The sequence below is a fragment of the Sabethes cyaneus genome, chromosome 1 (assembly GCF_943734655.1).
Source record: "Sabethes cyaneus chromosome 1, idSabCyanKW18_F2, whole genome shotgun sequence".
NCBI lineage: Eukaryota > Metazoa > Arthropoda > Insecta > Diptera > Culicidae > Sabethes > Sabethes cyaneus.
In genome coordinates this window covers 160,795,364-160,810,794 of record NC_071353.1, presented here as the reverse complement: position 1 = coordinate 160,810,794, position 15,431 = coordinate 160,795,364, and positions in this window count along the sequence as shown.

Genomic DNA, 15,431 nt, shown 5'->3' with positions numbered 1-15,431 from the left:
AATGTAAACAAAAAAGATAATTTTTACAGACTTGAATGAATATGTATAGAAAATTAGAAATTAACCCTCTAACGGGTCTACAGACGGCCTTAACTATCGGGCTTCAGAGCCACATATGAAATTTGTTTTGAATTGACAATATGAAGTATTTGTTCATAGCAGATTTTTTGATATTTTGATATTGATACCATGCATTCAAAAGTTAGCATCTTTGAAAAACAAGAGTTCAGAAAAATTATTATTATATTTCGCTTTTGAAGAAAAAGGATATCTACAACAAAATGATTGATCTCAAAATTTTACTATTGGTCTGCTTGGCTTCAATTTTGCAATATATCTGAATTAGAAAAAAATTACTGAATAGAGCATTAGATATGAAAACGAGAAATGGAACTATTTCTTAGCTAGCACTCCTTTAGATAATTATTTTTGCATGAAAATCAAAACTTAAGCTTCTTTTGAATGTACTTTCATGAAAAGACTTGATCGCATTGTCTTATCGTGATCTTCATGCTTGATCGCATCGTTTTTACAATGTTAGAGGGTTAGGAAAACAAGATGAGGTCGAAAAATAGTGCCAAAGCTGCGCCATAAACATGCTTGAGAATGGGAAATACGATCGATATGATTCCCAGTGCTTGTCGTTTTTTGATTTATTTATTAAAACATGACATCTGTCCTTTAAAATATCACTAACGAAAACAAATCTTACAAAATGTCTATCGTGCAACGTTTACTTCCTATTTTTCATATAACATTTCTAAGCTCTAGTATCTATTGATTGAAAAGAGCATCTATTGATGCGCAGAATTTGTTTGAAATTTGTACAAATTTATTTGGAAAAATCAACTCACTAGTATTTTTGATTACACCCCTATACCTACATGCTTAAATAAACTGCTTTTCTTCGCTTTTTGCTTTTCTTGTACAGTTGTGAGTAACAGCAAGTGAAGAAAATGACAATTGAAATCTGAAATCAAAGAAAAGAAAAAACTTTTCGATTGAATCCCACTATTTAATATTTATTTGCAACAGATATGTAGTTCACCTACGACGTGCAGGCTTCATCAGTGTCTTATTTCAAAGCGTATACGTATCTGTCGCGAATAAATATTAAATAGTGGAATTTAGTCGGTAAAAGTTTTTTCTTTTCTTTAATTTCAGAGTTCGTATTCCACTAAGAGGCTTCAAAAACTTCAGACAATTGACATGTTTCTCACTCTTCTTGAATTTCATTGCAAATTTTAAAATTGCAAATTGTCATCACATACATACATACATACATACATACATACATACATACATGCATACATACATACATACATACATACATACATACATATATACATACATACATCACACACATCTCATACATTGAATACAATCAACATTTGATTGATATGTTTTGATTTCACACGTTTTAACGGTTTAATATACGGTGCTTAAGTGTTAAAGTTTGAATAACTTTTGAATGAACCGTCCGATTTTAAATAACTTGGTTTCGTTTGATAGATCTCAGCAGTAATTTTCAAATAATCATAAAATGTGTGATGTTTTTCATTAAATTAATGCTTATATGTTACATAAATATGTTTTAAATACTATTTTTTCACATTTCTTTATGTAACTTTCAAACTACAAGTCCAATCGTCATGCAATTTGGAAGTTAAGGGTTTGCAAGGCTCCTCTTTCATATGCAATCAATTTTGTTCAAATCGGTTAAGAGACCTATGAGATAATGAAGTCCCATATTTTTCGTATTTTTATACATAACTTTTGAACTAAAAGTCCGATCAGTATGAAATTCAATAGCGACCAATGGGACACCTAGACCTTTCATTTGACACTAAGAACATTAAAATCGGTCCAGCCATCTCCGAGAAAAGTGAGTGAGATTAAAAGCGTCACATACACACACACACACATACACACACACACACACACACACACACACACACACACACACACACACACACACACACACACACATACATACACACACACAGAAAATGCTCAGTTTTCGAAACTGAGTCGAATGGTATATAACATTCGGCCCGCAGGACCTTCTTTCCATTTCCGGTTTTCCAAGTGATTTCTATACCTTTATACTATATATTTATATAGTAGAAAGGCAAAACGTTTTTTATTTTCATTATAGTAAGCAATGACGAACTTTTGACAGTTTTAGATTAAGGGGGATATTCATACGAACAAAAGTGCTGAAGACCATGAATGATAAAATAAAAGCAAAAGACACTAGGAAAAAAGTTCCACTTTTCGCCCTTTTGGACCACTGTGGCACGTAGTCTCCGGTCATATGTTCTACTTCTACGTTTGGTTCGCTTTGTGCGATCAAACATCAATATTAAGCACGGTGTTCGCAGTCGATTTTGCAAATTTGAGAACCTTGGCGATCCACGCTCCTGATCTCGTTGAGTTTTCATTCAACGTGAGTGTGCAGCTAGCGATATAACAGGATGAGGTCGCATCTCAAACATAGACCACAATTCGTAAAACTTCGTGGCAACAAATCTTGCCCATTTGCCGTGCACTTTGGAGTACCACAAGGTAGTCACTTAGGACCATTATTGTTTGTGATTTTAATGCACGAACTGCCTGAATTGAAAGTGCCTGAATTAATCGTTAATACAAATAATTTTCAGTGCTAATATTTACTAGGAACATTAGTTCTGTAACTTTCGTCCACGTTCACCGGGATAGTATTGTATCGCTCGCTGAATAGGATAATCAACCAAGCACAAAAAAGCAAAATCAAATGGCAGTGTCCAAATTAAGTACTGCTGCAAATGGTGTTCATAGTTAAACAGCAAGCAAAATAGCGCTCTTTTTGCTACCAATTATTTTGCAATAGCGCTGTTAATATAAAAGATAAAACTTTATTTTATTCAGCAATATTATAGATAATTACTAGCTCTACAAATGCCCTATACGCACCTTTTTTAAATTTTGCTTGGTGGAGGTACAGTAATCAAAAAAGCAAAATCTAAGAGCAAAGAGCAAGTCAAGCCCGCTGATGATCTATAGAATCTATAGAATGTCTTATGAGAAGTAAACTTGCCAAATATAGCATTATTCTGCGTCCGCGGCATGTAACGCATGTTATGCAAATGGCAAACTAATAGCTATTTGTACCACACGTTGCGCATTACATGGCGAATAAAAACATCTACGCCTCTTTACTCGAAACCAGGTTTACAAAGTCAGTACCTCTAGAACTGCTGAAGATAGTCGACTTATTTTTTGTCCTAAAGCTTACAAAATTATTAATCTAGTGTTTGACCAAACCTCTATTAGATGTTGCAATTTTTGTAATTTCGTATGGAGGATTAAAGTTTATTTTTTGTAGCTAAAAACGGACTTTTTAGTATGTCTTATTTGTTTTACTTGTCTCGGACTCTGTCGCGGTCCAACGTAAATCCTTGTAAAGTGAAGAAGCATTTGATGAGAAGAATGGTAAACCAGATGAAACTGGGAAATTTCGATATAATCCCAAAAATATTTTGGGGCGTTCAATGGTAGGACACTCTCTTGGTTGGTACCCGAGTGTTTTAGACAATTAAACTACAGTCGCATCCTATTTTTGACGTAGGACCACGTCTTTAATTTCTATTCTATCTATATGGGGGTGCATTTTAGAAAAACAAAAAGGGAACATGTAACGAAAAGTGTTTATAGTTTGCACGCTTATAACTCAGTTATCCGTCAATAGATACTAGAAATATTGGTATCAATCGATTAGACCAACCTCGAGGTTTTAGTCTTGACCTTGAAATGCGGTCAAACATATTTATTAATATTTTTTTGAGACGGTGGTACTACAATTAATGAAGGGACTGAAGGAGAAGTAATAAAAATTTATTTGGGAAATGGAGAAAGAGCGGAAAGGTAAGTGGTAATGAGTGGAAGGAGGGGTAATTGGTAGCTATGCTTAACAAGTTGTCGTTGCGACTTCTACCTTTTATCCAATGCTGGAAGGTGCATGGGTCGAACCAAGCTGTAATCCGGTTATAACCTCTGATTGAAAGATAATATCGCCTCATAGTGATTTGTTTTTTGATTGGACGTTTAATTTGAAAGTTATAAGCAATAGTGTTTAACGCGTTAAGATTGACAATAATTTATAACGCTTTTAACCAACATAATTGATCTAGTTGCACGGTTTGACTGAAAAGCAGAAAAGGTTGTTCGAGTCGAAAGATGTCGGCAGCTACAGGATCACCTCTACCAACAAAATGATAGGATATATGCAGCTCATCTATCTGAAATTCGTCGGGACAAACTGGCTGTTCAAAGATTCCAGAATATTTCCGGGGTGATGGTATGGCGATGTTTTTCCAACTTGAAGGTTCGGTTGCTGTTCAATGAACTTGGTGTTAAAACCAATACTAAATATTACATCGATAATGTTTTGAAGAACCATTTCTAATCATCAAAAAACACTACAAGAGAAGAATGCACAATACTGCTTCCAACAAGATTCTGCATCAGCTCACCAGACGAAAGCTTCATAGGCTTAGTGTGAGGATAAAATTTCGAATTTTATTTCTTCCATAGAGTGACCTGTCTCCTCGCCTGATTGGGTTCCTCTCGACTTCTATGCATGGGATATTGCGTGCGTGCCAGCTGTAACGCTCTTCAACAACGATTGCGACTGGTAATTAAAGCTCATCATTTGCTTTAATTACCAGTCGCAATCGTTGTCGCAGATTTGAATTGGACTAATTTAAGACAAATGTTATGGATATCAAAGCAAACCAAATGTTATGGATATACTTTACACGAAATACACGTAAGATAAAATTCATGCTAGCGACTTATTTAAGTTAGAACTACTAAAACGGAAAATAGCCCCTTATAGAGAGAGTCGTGAAAAGATGGATTTTAATACCAATACGAAATCGTCAACCCTTTGCACTGGCGATCCTGGAATGAAAAGTACCAAAAGGTTAGCGTTTAAAAGTTCACTTGTTAAACTTTTACTTCTAACATCTCACGCTTCATTTGTATTGCTATTCCATCGTAGACTTAAAAATCAATAATTTTTTTATAACGAAAGTTTTTATAATCGGCAGTGGGAACGGCAGAAGAGAGTAATGGAATAAGGTGTTTATAGTATCCCAACAGAATGGGATACCACGTGAAGGGAAAAGAGTGGAAAATAATGTAAGCAAAGGTCATTTCATTGAAGCAACACTTGTTGAATATGTGTACCGTTCCTCTTTACCTAAGCAGGGGAAACCGCGGATTAAACCAAGCAATAATGGGAGCCAATTATAATCGAATCCGAACCCATTTTTCGGCCAAGCCCAGTGAATTTCTTTGGATCGCATATATTGGTGAAACTTTGAACCACAGCGGGAATTGAATAAAAAAGAGATTTAATTAGTATCAAAATCCAAATGTTTCCATTTTCCACATGCACTCAAATCTCGTTTTCCATCGGTCGGTAAAGGTACCTATAGGAACACTTTTGCCTCTATCTCCACTGTTGTTGGGGTTTGTCACCGTAAAATTCTATATGTTACTCTTTTTGACTTTTTCGGTGAAAAATAAGAACTAAAATGTTTTCAGCGGACGTTTCGACTTACTATGCTTCGGTCATCTACTACGCCTAAAACATGATAACATTTATTAAAATATTTACACAATTTACTATTGTCAAGACAAACTTACGTTGAACATCTATTCTCACTGCCTCGTCCTTTATAACTATTACTAACTAAGCTATCGTCGCTTCTTTTCTTCTAGTTGTCGTAGTTTAATCATTAGTCCGTTGTATGTGTCGTTGAAATTCCCGCATTCTCATTGTAAATTAACTGTCCGTTCTTGTCCTCTCATTTTCATATGGAACATCTCTGCTGTAAGTCTAGTATCTTTATTTTCAATTTTCTCTAGAATGCGTGCTTTTTTCGAAGTCAAAAAGTATGTCCTTCTTGAATTGTATGTAGTGCTAAACCTGTTCTAGCTTCTGATTTTTTAGCGTCATTTTTGTGTTCCGTTATTCGTGTATCTTCATTTTAGTTCTTATTTCTCACCGAAAAAGTCAAAAAGAGTAACATATATCTATCTCCACTGGTTTTTGTTCGATTTTTATGTAAGTAGTAAAATAATCCCACGGTCATTGGGAATATCTTCGAGAAAGTGGAACCACAATTTGTCAACAAATCAAACCAATCTAATGTGTTTCTGTTAAGAACCAAAGAGTTAGGTAAAAATCGAACAAAAATCAATGGACAGTGAGTCAAAAGTGTAACTGCAAGTACCCCTATTTCAAAAATTGACCAGCTCCAGCGTCGAATCTTTTAGTGAGTGAACCTTAGTTCAACTTAAAGAAGATCAACTTTCGGTCGAAAAATTGTATTCAGCGGCCTAGCTCATTTTGGCGTAATGAGCAACAACTAGGGTGACGGACCGTCTTCGTCATACGTAAACACGATCCATACTGAGGTGGGTTGGGGTGGGGTCAGTCCCGGCGTAGTGGACGCCTCTCACGCCGAGGACCCGGGCTCAAATCCCAACCCCGCAGAAGTCACAAATGACCCAAAACTGGTCTAAGTGACTATAATCTAAAAAAACACGATCCATACTTTATTGCGAGTTTTTGAAATAATTAATCCGCAAGTACTCAAATTTTTTCATCAGATAAATCTGACACATCTTGGTTGTACATGTACACCCATTTAGCCCGAAAACATATTTCGGAACTTACATTTCGCAGTGGAACAATTTTGCAGACGAACCCATCCAGCACCCTACCACTGCATTCAGAAAATGTTTTTGCCTTAAAAATGCATGCATTTTTCGTTTCAACAAGACGGCCCTACTTGCCACACACCCAGAACGCGAAACACAATCACTCTTATTCTGCGAGTTACGTGACTCAACACGACAATTGTCACTCGCCGTGACTCGCCACGGCGAGTCGAGTCACCTAGGTGACAACCGTGTCACCTAGGTAACAAACTCCTGTCACCTAAGTGACAAACCGTGTCACCTAGGTGACTCGACTCGCCGTGGCGAGTCACGGCGAGTGACAATTGTCGTGTTGAGTCACGTAACTCGCAGAATAAGAATGATTGTGTTTCGCGTTCTGGGTGTGTGGCAAGTAGGGCCGTCTTGTTGAAACGAAAAATGCATGCATTTTAAAGGCCAAAACATTTTCTGAATGCAGTGGTAGGGTGCGCATTGTTATCTGAATCGCGGCAACTCCAAATAGTTACGTCACTCGCTTCGCAGAATAAGGGTGAATGATTCAATCGAGAGCCGGCGAATTTGGTTAGCATCTATTACCTCGTTTTGGACCAAAATTGCATGATTTGACACATTTAGACTGTTTTTTTGTGGGGCTACGTAAAATTGTTACGACATTGATTGCGAATTCGAAATATTACACGGGTTTTTTTGGGAAATACCAGCCGAACTGGTCGAAAATGTTGGTGCAGAATTGCACCTTTTGCAAGCATTAGAGAAAATGAGAAATGGTTCTCTATATAGAGAAATTCTGCAACCGTACTGAACAAGGAGTCCCCATTGGTTCAATGTAAAGGAGACGCATGGTTACCTTCCAACAAGCAGGTCGGCTCGTAATAAACGCTTGAAATGAAACTCATAATTTTCATTCTTGACCAGTTTTGTGAAAAAAAAAACATTTCTGTCGTTTAGTATTTTTAAACAACTAGTTGAAACCAGCGAATGTGCCAAAACAAATTCTGTCCTGAATAAGGGAGAGTTCGTGCGTAGCTCGCAACAGGTTTGCCTTTGATGAAAAATTACATTTGATTGATTATTTATTAAATTCTTATCACTTTTTCCGAACTCTTTGCAATATGAAGTGATTCCAAGAGTCACTTCACCTCCATCAAATCAACGCCTCATATACGTTAGATCTTCTGACTGACGTCGTTTATTCTTACATGTTTAAAATAATTTAAATTATTAATCAAACAGCAAACACGGAAAATAGCTATCGGGATTGCCTACTAACATTGCTGTCATACATAAATCCCCCGCCTTCCTATCCAGAACCTAAATCTGGTGGGCGTCTGACACTTTCAAAGTGTGTTTACGGCGTCTTTTCAGTTTTTAATAACCAGCTTTTAGTCTGTTCGAGAGATGATGATTCGAACAGAATTATTCGCAGACATTTCTAAGAGACACACAACCAAATGAATATAATGTTTTCACTAAAAATTTTATGCTGAAAGCTTGTTGCCGTCACATACAGATATTAAATTACTAAATTGTAGCAACCTTTAGCTACCAGACACATCCGGTGAGGGCCCACATGTCGTAAATATTACCTTCCAGAAGCTTCGATCGATATCAACAACCTTCCTGAGTTAGGAGGATAGCCCAACGCATCATTCACCTCACTTCTGGGCGGCCCAACCCCAAAATACGGTACCAACGGCCAACGGCAGAGATACTCTAAAACTCGTAAATCTAAACCCTAGCCTTTTCAACCACTAGCTGCAGCGGCGACGGCAGCGGTGGACGGCTGTTGCCACAATTCGGAGCCGAAATTAAAGCGCAGCCGAAAGAACATCAAAGCCATCCTGTCGAACCACAATTTCCCGCAACCCAGCCCAGTCCATAGTGGCAGTGGCAGCCCGGGAATGGTTCCGGTTGGCAGTCAGGCCAATCTGCTGCTGCTTACAGTCAGTTTCGTTTCCGCCTTGGGTCATATTTTTGAAACGAATCCTCCTCCCCCCTTTCCCCATCGTACCATGGGATGCGGATGCGGCGGTGGCAGCGGCAGCAGTCCAGCTATTTGGGGCATTCCACTATCCTATCCAATCCACCGGTTCATGGTCGGTTCACTTGAATGGAAACCTTTTGCGTCGGAATGGAATAGAAAGCCGCGCGCCACCAACAAAACCCAGCGCTCGTTACAAATTTATGGTCTCATACTCTATTTAGACAAATCTCGATTAGAAAATTCATAATTAAATGTTGGCTGCCTCCTGATCTAGGATGACCAACCAGCAGCGGTGAACGGGGCGCCCAACGAGCCCAAGAAGCATTAGATAGATTAACGGAACAAAACGAGACTGTGTTCGACTCTCTACACAACACATGAAACGAACGAAACGAAAGTTGGCAAGTTCAACCAACTTTCGAACCCAACAACACGGCGACGTAAGATTCAGCAAAACAACTATAAATATTCTCCGGACATCCTTTTGTTTTCTTCCTCGCACTGCACGCTCTGACTGGGGTGTTGATTGTGTACCAACAAAATGCTGGACTTCTTCCAAGTTTTCCATCCCACAATCCCGTGCGTACATTTGATGAATGAGTGTGAGTGCAAAAATTAGCGATAAAAACGAACAACTTACGATTAGCGATGCACGGTGCGAACTTTTACTCCTCGCGTCCTTCGAAGTTAAACTTGTTTTACTTCTTCTATTTTTTCTGTTCGTTTCTTTCTGCCGTGGTCTGCGTTGTTTGTTTGTTCGGAACCCACTGAAGAACTGGCAAACTTAGGCTTAATTATTTACACGTGCTTCGCTTACATTATATCACGCTCGTTTTGGCTTCCCATTCAGTACAAAAACTAGCCCTTTCTCATCACCACAGGACACACTTGCAGCAGCGTTGCACTATCACTCAAACTGGGCTTTCAATTTCCCAACCCCAAGTCGCACTCGACGTTGTCGTCGTCGTCGTTCCAGCAGCCGTCAGCTGACTTCCGGTGGAAGCTCGCCATCAAGACTTGAATCTGGACAGGTTTTTCATTCTCGCAAATACACCACAATCTAGGACAGCTGCTTCCGGATATTGAACGACACATTCATCGTCAGGCCGTTCCGCAACCACCGCAGCAGCACAAAAAAAGAATCCCCCAAAACACTTTGCAGTAGGCCTTCTTCTTCACAACAGTATTTCCCACTCCGCGTCCGACCACCGCGCACCGTTCCTCACTCAGCAGCTGTCTCCGCACTGGTCCCCTATGGCACTGGAGAAATTCTTGGAACCGCGGCGCGTCCGATGTCCCGACATACGCAGCAAGAGAGATCAACCGCGTTGTTCAGCACCTCGCGAAAGCACAACCTGTACTGACTGCTGACTGGCCCGACGGATACGGTCCAACGGATCTGCAGACCTCAGCACCGTGGACCGAACGAATGAACCACCTCTTTCAGCTCACGCGAGATGATATCGTACCGAATTCATCCGAATCGGAGCTTTCCTTTATCACTAGATGCTGCGAGGCTGCTTTTCCACCCGATGATAAAAAAAAACTTTCACCCGAGTATGTGTCAGCTTCTATCAGCATCATCCATCTTGGGATTAGCAAATTATCTTCCACCTTGTAAAGGATTTTTTTCGTTTCGTTTTCTTTCGTCCTAAACCAATTCAAAAGAACCCTTCGCGACACTAGCTAAGTTCAACCTAATCGAACGCACCTAACTACTGCTGTGCACAACTGTGGAAGGACAAACCGTCGGAAAACGCCCGGAGCTAGACCGCACGTCGAACATCGGTCCACTAGCCAGCACGTGTCGCACCCAACTGAGGACGGGACGTTCATCGCGAGCCCGCGTAAGCACAGGACCCGAAACCTGATCGCCATCGCCATCGCCGAACAAAAAGGCTCCACACGGTGAGATGAGCTTCAAGAGCTGAAGTTTTCACCGCTCACCGGACCGACGAAGTGAGAAAAACCGACCGACCGATTCGATGGGAGCTTTCGGTGGAAAGCTTTCCGCTGGCAGCACTGCGCAGGCTCCCGCCCTCACTTATACACACACACACACGAAACCGGCCGTCACCAGAACGAAAGACAGCCGTTCGAAAGCATGCGCCCTCCCAGGGCCCAGGAATGCTGGCAGCATCCCGCGATTCACACACACACACACACCAAGCCGTACGTGTCCGTGCAGTGTGTCACTCGTGCGTCAGGAATCCCAGGATCCCAGCGAATAATGGAACGAATTGCGTCACGAAGCAAACCTGTGCGCTGGTGTTGGTGCCATTCGACACATATGCCAAAATTTGCTCTACATTTTATCTATTCATGAACGTGTCGGCGCGGCAGTCGGCGGAAGCGGCGACAGCGGTGGCCAGCAGCCGCGTGTGTCACTCGCTGGGAATGCGGGTCAGTCGCGTTTCGCAATTTCCCGCTATTGTTTGGCAACCGTGCTTGCGCGCGGCATTGCCGCGGATTGTTTCATCCTTCGGGAAGTGGGAAATGAAGTTATCTCGCTGCTGGTTTGTCGTCCTCGTCGTCGTCGCCGTCTACAAGCTGAGGCACCCCCATCACCGTTACCGTCACCGACGGCCTTAAACTGACAGCATTCGCCTTGTACCGAAAACTGCCAGCATTCCATCCATGGGAAACCATGGAGATGCAGCGGGCCGAGCGAAGCGAATGTGTGTCACCTTGTTTACAACGGCCGATGCGTTTGACGTCATCGACGACGACGGTTTGTTGTGGTCGTGTGTGCGGTGTTGAACGGTTTGCGCCCCCCTCAGAGCTGCTGCTGTACTGAGCTGCACTGAAAGAAAGTTGCATGATAATGATGATGATGAGGACTTTTTTTTCTTTCGCGCCACCGACCGGAGGTAAGTTGAAAGGTATGCAACATTTTTGCTGAGCTTTTTTTTATTGAACCGAGAATGGGAAGGGGAAAGCGAAGGTAATTTAAAAACTGATTGAACTGAAAGTAATGATTAATTGTAGAAAATTAACAGCCGCGTCTAAAATTTTTAACTTTTACTCTAGTCGGAAGGTCTCAGTTTAAAGTACGAACACTAAGAAATTCTTACTTATCTTAATCTTTTTCAGTCAAATGCAAAGCCTTATCCTTATTTTTTCTGATTTCGACAACAATCACTTTTTAACTTTTCTTTTATTTTCCAATTTTAACAAATTAACACGACAAAAATTCAACCATCTTGACTTTCTAGTTGATGTTTGAGGTTACGTTATTATCATTAGGAAAATGAATTTCTGTCTGTATGTTACTTATAGACTCGGAAAGTACTGAACTGATTGGCCGGGGAAAATTTGTATCCAGGGGTATTTGGGGCTGGGGAAGGTTCTTATGACGGTTAGAGAACCCTTCCCCCTCTGAAAGGAAAGGCTGCCAAACCAATGAAACAAAATTTTCTGCATAACTCGAGAACTAATCAAGCAAATGGAGCCAAATTTTGCATGTGGGAGTTTTTGGAAGCAGAATTTTTTTTAATTATGTACTGAGACCCCTCTCCCCTCTCCCTCACCTTCCGCTAGAACACGGCAAGGGCGCGTATGTCCTCCGTGAGCAGCGTCACGGCTTCAAGTCCATAAAGAACTACCGGTCTAATAAGCGTTTTGTACATTGTTAGCTTCGTGCGGCGGCGTATGCTTCCTGATCGTAGCGTTTTACGAAGGGCAAAGTAGGCCCGATTTCCCGCTTGGCTGCGTTCTTATCCGCGGTTACCAGCGATCCTAAATACACGAACTCCCCTACCACTTCTAGTTCGTCGCCGTCAACGGTTACCGTCCGTGGGAGACGCGCGTTTGTTTCCTTTGAGACTCTTCCTTTTATGTATTTGGTCTTCGACGCACTTATTTTTAGCCCAATTCTCCTAGCCTTCTTTGCCTCCGCCGTCGCAAAGTTCCTGGCTACGATATCGAAGTCATCTGCAAAGCCTAGAAGTTGACTACCCTTGGTGAAAATCGTGCCTCTCGTTTCGATGCCCGCTCGTTGGATCACCCCCTCAAGAGCGATGTTGAACAGCATGCAGGATAAACCGCCACCTTGTCTCAACCCTGGCCGCGTCTCGAAGGGACTCGAGAGTGTCCCAGAGATGCGTACAAAACACGTCACTCAATCCAATGTAGCTCTGATGAGTCGCGTCAGTTTGTCCGGAAAACCGTGTTCATGCATTATCTGCCATAGCTTGTCTCGATGGACTATATCGTATGCTGCTTTGAAATCAATAAAGATGTGTCGCATAGTAAAAATTTGGTCCGCAGTTGCGCGAGCCCCCATGAAACCCGCCTGATAATTTCCTACGAAACCTTGTGCTATCGGTGACAGCCGGCGTAACAGGATCTGGGAGAGTACCTTGTAGGCGGCGTTTACCAGCGTAATACCACGATCAGGGCTTCGACCGATCCTTTTTTTCTACCGCAGTCACACCAACGCGCATTCAAGTTCACACCGTCCGTTTAGAGGTGGAATACGAATGCTATGCATAACACAACTGGCATTTTGCTCAGTCAAACGCCGACTGCACGCTGCAGAACGAACGGCTTCTAAAACTTTTTGACATTTTCGTTTCGATCAAGTTGCCTTTACCGTTTGGAGCAGCGAATGACTGCAAAACAGTCAAATGACTGGCAATCACCACGCTACGAAAAGCAACCGCACAATCGTATGATTCAATACTACAAAAAAACAACCACTACATGTGCATGGAAGAAGTCGGTCGGACTCCGTCCAATACAAACGAATATTTTGCTTGCGTCGGACCGACGTTTGGGTGACAAACTTTTACTGTGAGCAGCCGATTTGGAGACAAAAAGAGAAACGAAAAAATACGTCACCGTATGCTTCCAGTCAGTTTGCAGTTTATATTCTCAAAGCGCAAAGCAAAACGGGAGATCGACTGTTTGCTTTTGCTGAGATGCCGCATGAACTTTTTATTAACCAGTGCCTGCGGCGATATTCGTGCCTGGTGGCATGACCACTGGATGCACTCCATCGTCGGTGTCATCAACGGTCGTTAGCCACAGAAATTTATGAACGTAAGCGGACACACCTTGAGGAAGGGAGCGAACGAGGTCTGCAGAGAAGCACTCGACTGTAATCCACAAGGACAGCGTAGAAGAGGCAGACCCAGAGGCCCATGGCGACGCAGCTTTGCCAACTACATCCAGCTTGTAGACGAGAACCTGTCCTGGTGACAGGTTAAAGCCATGGCGGGAAACCGTCAGCAGGGGAGTACTCTGATTTCATACCTTTGCTCTGTCGAACGACGGACATGGACACATAAGTAAAGTAAGTAGAGACGTCATTAAAGAATATGATACACAATGGTCCTATGTTCCTGCCTTGCGGGACACAATGGAAATTCAATCTGATTCTGTTGATCCCAATATGGCGCACAATCGGTGATTTGTCAGATACGACTCGAACCAGCAGACAAGGTTTAATGACACACTCAGACGATCCAATGTGGCAAGCAGAATATGGTGCTTGACTCTATCAAAGGCAGCTTTAAAATCGGTGTAAATCGCGTCGACTTGAAATCCTTGATTTATGGAGGTCTTGATATTGATATTTATTGAATAATTTCAACCGACTCATTTATCTAAATGAAATATGCTGGCAGGGAAAAGTCACCTTGAGTTGCCCAAACTATGCATCCTCAGTGGCAAAAAACCGGCATTGCGGGGCAATGGGCAATACAGCTGAAGTGAAAAAAATATATATAAAACTAGAGGACCCGGCGTGCGTTGCTACGCCATTCCAAAAAGGGGGTAGATGCATAATGCTGAAGGCTTGCTTAATTGTAATCTTGCAACCAAGAGCTTTCTTTTTGACAAACCAAGATATTCCTAATTCATACCGCAAATTTCTAATTCCAAATCAAGGACTTAGAGAAATCAGTTTTGTTCCAAATGTTCTCTATATTTTAGTATGGAAGGCAACACTCGCGGCCTGCGGCCATCTCGTCCTGAATCATCTAGTGTTACTATAAGCAGTTTTTGGTGGTATAATATTTTTTGTCGCCTCAGAGGGGAAAGGGGTCAATCTACCAAAGAGAAAAAAACTTGCCTTCAAAAATGTGGGCATGTGGGAGGCCACATTTGTTTCCATTTGCTTGATTATTTGTCGAGTTATGCAGAAATTTGAGTTTCATTTGTATGAGAGCCCCTCTTCCAGAGGAGAGAGGGGTCTCAATCCGCCATAGAAAAAAAATTGCCTCCAAAAACCTTAGGTTGCCAAATTTGGTTCCATTTGCTTGATTAGTTCCAGAGTTATGCAGAAATTTGTACTTCATTAGTATAGGAGCCACCCCTTCTAGAGGGAAAAGGGGTCTTGAACCAACATAGAAAAAATCCTGTCTCTAAAAACCCGCACACGCCAAATGTGGTTCCATTTGCTTGATTAATAGTCGAGTTATATGGAAATTTTTGGATTGTTTGTATGGAAGCCCCCCCCTATTAAAGGAACGATGGGTCTCAATCCACCATAAAAAATTCTGCCTCCAAAAACCTTAGGTTGCCAATTTTGGTTCCATTTGCTTGATTAGTTCCCGAGTTATGCAGAAATTTGTTCTTCTTTTGTATGTAGCCACCCTTTCTAGAGAGGCGGAGGGGTCCCCCACACGCTAAATTGGTTCTATTTGCTTGATTACTTCCCAAGTTATGCTGAAATTTGGTTTCATTTGCTTGACTAATAGTCGAATTA